The sequence below is a fragment of the Triticum urartu genome, unplaced genomic scaffold (assembly GCF_056163025.1).
Source record: "Triticum urartu cultivar PI428250 unplaced genomic scaffold, HENAU_Tu73 scaffold1, whole genome shotgun sequence".
NCBI classification, from domain to species: Eukaryota; Viridiplantae; Streptophyta; class Magnoliopsida; order Poales; family Poaceae; genus Triticum; species Triticum urartu.
Window position 1 is genome coordinate 11,699,726 of NW_028259461.1, and position 9,343 is coordinate 11,709,068.

The window sequence follows — 9,343 nt, forward strand, 5'->3', positions numbered from 1 at the left end:
AAAAAAGGGAATGACAAAGCATCTGGGAATAAACGATTAATTTCTATCAATAAACCTGCTAAAGCACCAAACCATAGAGTACTTAGCACGGGTGCTACAGAGAGATATGTTTTTATATCCCGCATTGAAAATCCTCCTTCCTTGTTGGAATACATATATGATCATAAACTCTTGCCCAAGATTGTTATGCTATATATAAAATGAACCATATCGACGAAATTTTCCTATCCCTAAAAAAGAAAAAGATGACCCCTTCTTCCTATATATTACCAAGGAAAAGTAATCCTTCTTTTATAGGCGAAATTATATTGGATTTTATATGTATATAATTCCTTAATTATATGAGACCAAAAAGAAGAAATGACACGAGGGTTCTATATATAGATAGAGAAAGAAAGAAGAAGAAAATTATGATGTGGAAAAGAAGACAGGAATTGTGTACAATGGCATTGTACAACAATTTAATTTGGAAAAGGGATGTAGCGCAGCTTGGTAGCGCGTTTGTTTTGGGTACAAAATGTCACAGGTTCAAATCCTGTCATCCCTACCTATTACTTCTTTCTTCTTTATAGGCAGTAGCGACGAGATCAATTAAAGTAAAGTGGGTATAACTTGAATTTGTGGAGACTATACGTACGTGAGATACATTAGGAATAGAAAAAGATTTTCTTTTTGAATGAATGAAAGCGCTCTTAGTTCAGTTCGGTAGAACGCGGGTCTCCAAAACCCGATGTCGTAGGTTCAAATCCTACAGAGCGTGATTCCATCTATTTTATGTCGAAGCAGAGTAAAATAACTTAACAAAATTGAATTGTAACTCCAATTTCAATTTGACCTCCTCTCTGGTCTGGAGGAGGTCAATCAAAAAAAAAAAATGACTCAATCAAAGATCCAACTGATCCCCACGCCTGTATTGCAAATACGCAGTCACGAATAATCCCGCTAAAGTAATAGGAATTAGGCCTAAGACGATTCCAAATAGAAAAACTTCAATCATTTCGATTTGTTCGAGGGGATAAAAAAAGAGGTACGATCTATCCCTAAATAGTACTCTAAATTATCCACGAATCTCAATGACCAAGAAAAGAATTCCTAATTAGTCTGGAAAAGAGTCGTAGAATGCCAGGAATCCCAAAGAAAGATTTTTCTTTTCTGAATTATAATTATTCAGTCAATTCAAATAAGGCGTATCTTGTTCAAGCCAATAAATAGAGCTGGGGTTATAGTTAAAGCAGCCAGTAGAAAACCAAAATAACTAGTTAAAGTAAGCATGAAAGAGTTAAATTCCATTTATTTTTTTTTACTACACTACATATGTTGGTAAAGCATTTACCTAAGTTATGGAAAATTCATAATTCATCAGTTATTTTAGATAATACTAAAAAACAAGATAGAGTAAGATACAGAAGTGTAAAAGAAAGTGGATTCATCAGATGATACATGAGTCCCTAATTCCGAATCAAGAGATTTGTTGTGGAATTTGTCAATTGAGTAAAGTAATAATATTAAGAACTAGATCATCTAACCCCATTGAATGAAAAAAAGAAATTCAATTTTCAGGGAAATTTTTGAATAAGAGATAAATAAACAATTGAATTTGAAAAAAAAAACTTCTTTCTATTTTGGATAATTTCTTTTTCAATAGGACCCTCTTTTTGGAGTGAACGATCGAATATTCCCCTATTCCTTCTTATTTTAACTGATTGTATTCCATATGGAATAAGAGGAGAACAAAAGCATTCCACGACCTGCCAAGGGGCTGTTAAAAAAAAAAAAAAAAGAAAGCTCTTCCTTGAATTTACTTTATTTTTATTCCTTTTTCGAACTCCAACCAAAGTAGATTCGAAGACGAGTCACTTCAATTATCCTTTTAAGTTCTATTCTATCTTCTGTCTTTCCCTATTTCATCTCGTAAAGTTCCGCGCTCGCAGTTTGGTCAAGAAAGTTAGACCTAATCCAACAAACAATACAAGGATGAATTACGAATTATGAAAGGATAGATTTCACATATACTTGTCCTTGTATTGTGTCAGTATGAGAATATCCTTCCTAAATTATTTATCCAAACCTATTGATCATTAACTTAGATTTTCCCAAGATTTTGGCTGCTATTCCGAATTACTCTATTATTCCGAAGCCAATGAAAAGTAAGTAGAACCTACAAAAATGGGGTTTTCTATTGATGCCTTGAATAACATATAGCTTACCTATAGACAAAAAAAAAATAAAAAAGTAATTATGTTTCGGAACCAGGCAAAACCAGATTGCTGTGCCATAGGAAGGATAGCTATACTAATTCGGTATACTCAAAATACACCTTTGGTACAAAATTGACAATCTCACAAGGATGAAATATCAGTAATTTTCTATTTACTGGTCGATCCCATCTTTTACGGAATCAATTCCTTTTTTGAATGTACAAAAATTTTGGGAGTTCAGCATGTCTGGAAGCACGGGAGAACGTTCTTTTGCTGATATTATTACCAGTATTCGATACTGGGTTATTCATAGCATTACTATACCTTCCCTATTCATTGCGGGTTGGTTATTTGTCAGTACGGGTTTAGCTTATGACGTGTTTGGAAGTCCTAGGCCAAACGAGTATTTCACGGAAAGCCGACAAGGAATTCCGTTAATAACCGACCGTTTTGATTCTTTAGAACAACTCGATGAATTTAGTAGATCCTTTTAGGAGGCCCTCAATGACCATAGATCGAACCTATCCTATTTTTACAGTGCGATGGCTGGCTATTCACGGACTAGCTGTACCTACTGTTTTTTTCTTGGGATCAATATCAGCAATGCAGTTCATCCAACGATAAAACAAATTCCAACTATAGAACTATGACACAATCAAACCCGAATGAACAAAATGTTGAATTGAATCGTACCAGTCTATACTGGGGTTTATTACTCATTTTTGTACTTGCTGTTTTATTTTCCAATTACTTCTTCAATTGAGAGAAAGAAAGAGACTAATAAGAATTCTCTTATCCCATTTGGAAGGATACCATCCTTATAACTACCCATGACTGTTTTTGTCTCTAGCATGACCAATTGATAAAATGTGGAGGAAAGTAGGGGAAATGGCCGATACTACTGGAAGAATTCCTCTTTGGCTGATAGGTACTGTAGCTGGTATTGCTGTGATTGGTTTAGTAGGTGTTTTCTTTTATGGTTCATATTCTGGATTGGGTTCATCTCTATAGTAATCGGAGGGACCAGATTGTAAACATGAAAAAGTAGGAGCTTAGCGGGTCCTTACCCCCCTTTATCTGATTAGAGCGGAAAGGACCCGCGGAATTTTTATTTTACTCTTATAACGCGAATTGAATCTATTCGATTCACTCTTATGAAGCAACAAGAAAAAGAGATCACTCGAGGATCCAATATCTTATTCCACGAAGGAAGTATCCTGAAAATCCTTGATTTAGTTTCGAGTAATAAACTAATAAAACCTTAATCAAAACTATTCAACTAGCCTAAAAATAAAAAAACCTTCAATGGAAGAGTTTACTTTTTTTTTGCAAAATTTCTGTAAATTTGAAGTTGAACTTAATTAAACAAGCCAAGCAATTTGCTCACAATCACAAGAAATTTTTCCCCCGCCATATTTTCTTCCCCTCTGTTTGTCCACTACCTCGGCTAAACCTAAGCAAAAGAAAAAGAGGTCCAAGAGACAGACCCGAATAAAGAAGAAATAGTAATCTTTGACGAATTAGGAAGAAAAAGGATTCTTATTTTGATACAAGAAGAATCGGCACAAGAAAAAGGCTTTTTCTTGTGCCGAATAGACGATTAAGAAGACCTGCAATCCCTCCGAAAAAGAAGAAATTTTAATTTGATTGTTCTCGCCTTTGCCTTGGATTCTCTTCTTTTGCATGGGATATAAATAAGGAATTCCAGACATCTCATAAACAAAAAGCAGTCTAAACAAAAAAAGGATTTCCAAAATAGATCATAGATAATTCTAGCAATTGCCAATAAATCGAGGCTTTTTACCAACTTGATGGTAAGAAATCCCGGGACCTAGAAATTCATTTCGTACAATTGAACCTTTTCAAACTGTTTCTTTTTGAGAACCAAAAAAACTTGTGCCAAAATAACGGATGCGAAGAAGAACAAAAGGCCTTGGACACGTAATGGATCCTGAAGCACGATTTCTGCGTCCCCCTGACCAAAACCTCCCACATTAGGATTGCTTGTTAATGGTTGATCAAGCTTGATGGATTCCCCCTCTGAAACAAGAAGTTCTGGTCCGGGAGGTATAATATCAATCACTTGGCGTCCATCTGATGCATCAACTATGGATATTTCATACCCCCCCTTTTCTTTACGTAGTATTTTTCTTACTATACCTGTTGACGTAGCATTATAGACTGTATTGTTACTCTTGCTACCATCAGGATAGATCTGTCCTCTTCCTCGGTTTCCCCCTACATATATGGGATATTTTAAGAAATGAGCATCTTTCTTCGTAGCAGGATCAGGGGAAAGAATGGGAAAGACAATTTCACTATATTTCTTACCGGGAACAGGGCCTATCACAAGAATGTTTTTTTTATCGGGACGATAACTCTGAAAAGCAAGATTTCCTATCTTTTCTTTTAACTCAGGGGAAATACGATCGGGCGGCGCTAATTCGAATCCCTCGGGCAAAATAAGAACAGCACCTACATTCAACCCTCCCTTTTTTCCATTAGCAAGAACTTGTTTCAATTGCATATCATAAGGAATTCGAAGAACTGCTTCAAATACAGTATCGGGAAGCACAGCTTGGGGAACTTCAATATCGACGGGCTTGCTAGCTAAATGGCAATTGGCACATACAATTCGTCCAGTTGCTTCTCGTGGGTTTTCATAACCCTGCTGCGCAAAAATGGGATATGCATTTGAAATAGATGTCCGAGTTATTACGTATATCATGATCGATACAGAAATCGATCGAGTTATCTGTTCCTTTACCCAAGAAAAAGTATTTCTATTTTCCATGTCCAATCGCAGATCCCAGAATTTCTACAATAAATTAGATAGGTAGCTAAGCTAATCTAGTTCCCTATACACGAATCTGTTGTCATTCTACTGCAACAGTTGTACTGCAATGATGAATACCTTAAAGTAGGTATAAATAGAAAGAATTTTGCTAAAATGGAAAAGGGCTTTCTTTCTAAAAAAAGATGCTTGCTAATTTGATTAATATTAATATCGGGAGATCAAATGAATTTATGCTTCACTAATTGAATGATAAATGACTACAAGCGAAGGAGATAGACGATTTAAACAAAAAAAGACCCAAAATTTCAAACATGTATCTAGAATTACTGGAAAACTACAAACAAAAATAGTGAAAATAAGCTCGTTAGGAGCCCATCCAAAATCGTTGTAGACCCAACGAATTACTAGTTCCCAACCACGGGTGGAGTGAAATCCAACAAAAAAATCAGTAACTAAAAGAATAAAAAAAGCTTTTATTGAGTCATTTAAATTATAGAAGAATTCCTGAACCCAAGAATTCAAAATGACAAGTTCCTCTTTACCCAGAAAAAAAGAACCACTTAGAATAGCCAAACAGATTATATTTGTCGAGAAATGCAAAATGGTATGGAGATGATCCTCATTATTTATTTTGACCCATTGTATTATTTCCTTGTGTATTCCTGTAGGAGGTTTTTGTACATGTGTCTTTAGTTTCCCTTTTATCATCTCGTCCAAGAGAGAAAGTTCTTCTAATTCTATGAATCTTTCTAGAATCCTTTTCTCTTGAATATCAGTTAAGAGAGTTTCGGATTGCCTGGTATTCCACCAATTCTTAATCCAAAGTTCCAGACATTTGTTAAATGAGGAAGAGACCCCCCAAGGCAAAAGTACGATAAATACAAGATATAGTAAAGAAGGCAATGCTTTCTTTTTTTTCATTTTTGATCTGTAAATGGAGTTGTTAATGAATATGCTTCATTCGCTGACTCTATTCCATTCCCTGACTCTATATGATGATATTTCTATTTCATGATATTTCTATTTCTTTGAAGCAAAAACTCTATAGGTTTGATACCCTGTATCTATTCTTCTTTTTTGTATATTAGTTATTAGTGGAATTTCAGTGCATTGGGTTCTTTCTTAGATCTAGATGGAATGAAATAGTGAAATAGAATAAAAAAAAAAGCCCTTTCGGATGAAAAAGGAAGAATAGTATGCGATATATCTAACTTGGATAAAAAAAAATTAAAAGCAAATTTCTCTTATCCTCGTTTGTTCCTTCCTTTAGATAAATACTTAAAAATCCCCTTACAATAACAAATCCAATTTAGAAGGGACTTCCTCCCTGTGTTGAGAAAACTTTTCTTCTTCCAATTCTTCTTTTCTTCATTCAACTCAGTTCAAAAAAGATACCTCAAAATACTTCAATTGGTACGCGCAAGAAATAGGCCAATTCGGCAGCTTTTTGTTCAATTTCTCGTGGAGTAAAAAATTTATCATCAGTACGAGTCAAGGGAATGATCCCCTGGCCCCGGATTTCCATATAAAGAATACGACGAGGATAAAGACCCTCTTTAACCTGAATTCTAATTGATTGGATATCCCGCATAAGGAATCGAAGGAAGACGCGACGTTTTATTCCAGGGAATCCCCAACGAAAAATGCACACTATTCCCTCTTTTCTATCGAATCGGTCATAACCACTACCTACATTCCACAAAATAGTACACCACAAGTAGGAGCTAATGAATAGGCCTGCGATTCCGTAGAAAGACATCACGACCCCCTGCGGAAAAAAAAGAATTTCTTGAGATGGAAGTATAGATATAATATTCTTACCAAGATAACTGGAAATCCCAACCGATAAGAATCCTAGTGAACCTAGAAAAAGAATACAGGCCCAGAAAAAATTACCCCTTTTTCGAGAACCTTTTAGAAGTTCTACCCATATGTGTTCTGATCGCCAATTCATATTAGATATACTAAATCCAGCAGCGGTCGATTGAAATTGAGAGAATAAGCTAAATAATTTTGACTTTACTTTTTTTGATTCTGAAATCGCCTTCAGCAACTAGTACTCCTGTGAAATAATAGGTTAGATACATTGACTTTCTATTCAAAAAATATTCGTTGATTCAATTAAAATAAATAAAATAAAACTCGCTATACCTGGCTCTGCATATTCATGCATTTATGCTCGTAGCCTATATCCGCATCCATAACCGTTTTTCATTTGTGTGTAGAAAGTGTGTGTAGAAAAAGCCACATACCCTACCATATTATATTACTTACACTAAAAAATACTAGACAATCTTATTTTTTTGCACATAAAGAAATAAAGAAGTCATTGCAATTGCCGGAAATACTAAGCCTACTAAAGGCACGAAAATAGAAGGTAAGTTTAAATCCGTCATGGAATAGGTGTCTCAATTCAAATTTACTATTTCTATCTAGTCGAAAAATATCTTAAGATTCTTATGATATAATTAAGTATATCTATTATAAGGAATATTGACTATTGTATTGTATTTTTTATTTTTAGTTTGAAAAATATTCTGTAAAAAAAATGAAAGGATAATAAGAAAATTCCAAAAAAGGAGAACTAATTAAAAAGATTTTATTTTGATTTTCCCATCCTCATGGCCTTTCTATCTTTCTAATCTAATTTGAAATTGGATTCAAAAGAAAGCGGTTAGAATTTACTTCCTGCATACATACTTCTCTAGAAGCGCATACAATAATGCGTGGTAAAGGCGGAAAAATAGTATATTCAATCAAAATCAAAGGGCAAATTATCTTACCTACTATAGATCCCCTACTACCCTCTTAGACTTTAAAAGGCGATATACCACCCAAAGAAAGGGTATGAAAATGCCGGGTGGAGTTAGCTTTTCGACGAAGACCTGTCCCGTGCAGCGAAGCCCTGTTAGTAAGACCCCCCGCAATAATGGATTATAGAAGAATATTATTCCAAATACTCCTCTGGACGCATATAGTAGCATTGCGATTCCGAATCTTTTTTATTTATGAATATGAACAGAAAAAATTCATTGTATCGTTGGGTCGGAGCGGAGGTTTGGTCCAGAAAAATTAGAAACAAAACGTCTACTCTACCGCATTGAAGTCTATAGCGCTGTATTTCCACGAAAGTATAATTCTTACCATCAGGATACGATCCTTTCTTTTGAACTAAACGTCTCTACGATGGGTCCAGGTTCTATGTCCAATCCCAAATCAAGGATTTCTCGCTCTTGATCGGAGTCATAAACTAAAAAAAAACTACCTTTTTATCCTTTTTCTCAAGGTTATAGAAAACTTCCTTATCTAGTTCTAGCATTTTGAAAAAAAAAAAATGCTTCTTTTTTTACACACAGTTCGAGTCACTTGTTGACTCACGATTACGCCTGTTAAAAGTTTCAAACGTCCTCTTTTTTGAAATTGAAAGAGAGTCCTATAAAAAGGTCTAACTTCCAAACTATGTCTTTTTTCATTCATTCTCCTTTAGTTTTTTTCTCTATCTAGAAGTGGAATAGAATAACCCGGTTGAAGGGTAATGATCATACGTCTGTAATGCATTGTATGGCCCAGAATAGGTCCTATTCTTCTACCTTTTCCAGGTAGTCGATGGCTATTCACAGCTACCACCTTAACACCAAAGAAGAGTTCGACCCAATGCTTTATTTCTGTCTTAGTGAATCCCGATTCGACATTAAAAGTATATTGATTCTTTCCCAATAAACGAAGACTTTTTTCTGTAAATACTGCGTATTTGATTCCATTATCATTATCATATGATAATACTATATTTTATTATTTTATTATTTTATTTGTATTTCTTTATTGTATTATACCTTAATATATATATTCTAGATATATAGAATAGACGAATCTCAATTTGTCAAGTCTCATGATCATATCATGATCTATTTTTATTCGGCTCAATCTTTTTTTTCTAAAAAAGATTGAGCCGAGTTTAATTGCAATCAATTAGAAGAATAAAGAAGAATTACTGCATTTCATAACTGATTTTTTTCTCTTTTTATTTCGTTTCTTTTTTATTTATACCTTCTTTATCTTTAGTTTTATCTAGTTAATCAATAGTATCTACCGGCTCGAACTCGAATTTGATCGCCTTCCATACTTCACAAGCTGCGGCTAGTTCAGGACTCCATTTGCAAGCTGCTCGGATAATTTCATTACCTTCGCGAGCAAGATCGCGCCCTTCGTTACGAGCTTGTACACAGGCTTCTAAAGCCACTCGATTAGCTGCTGCACCAGGTGCATTTCCCCAAGGATGTCCTAAAGTTCCTCCACCAAATTGTAATACAGAATCGTCCCCAAAGATTTCGGTCAGAGCTGGCATATG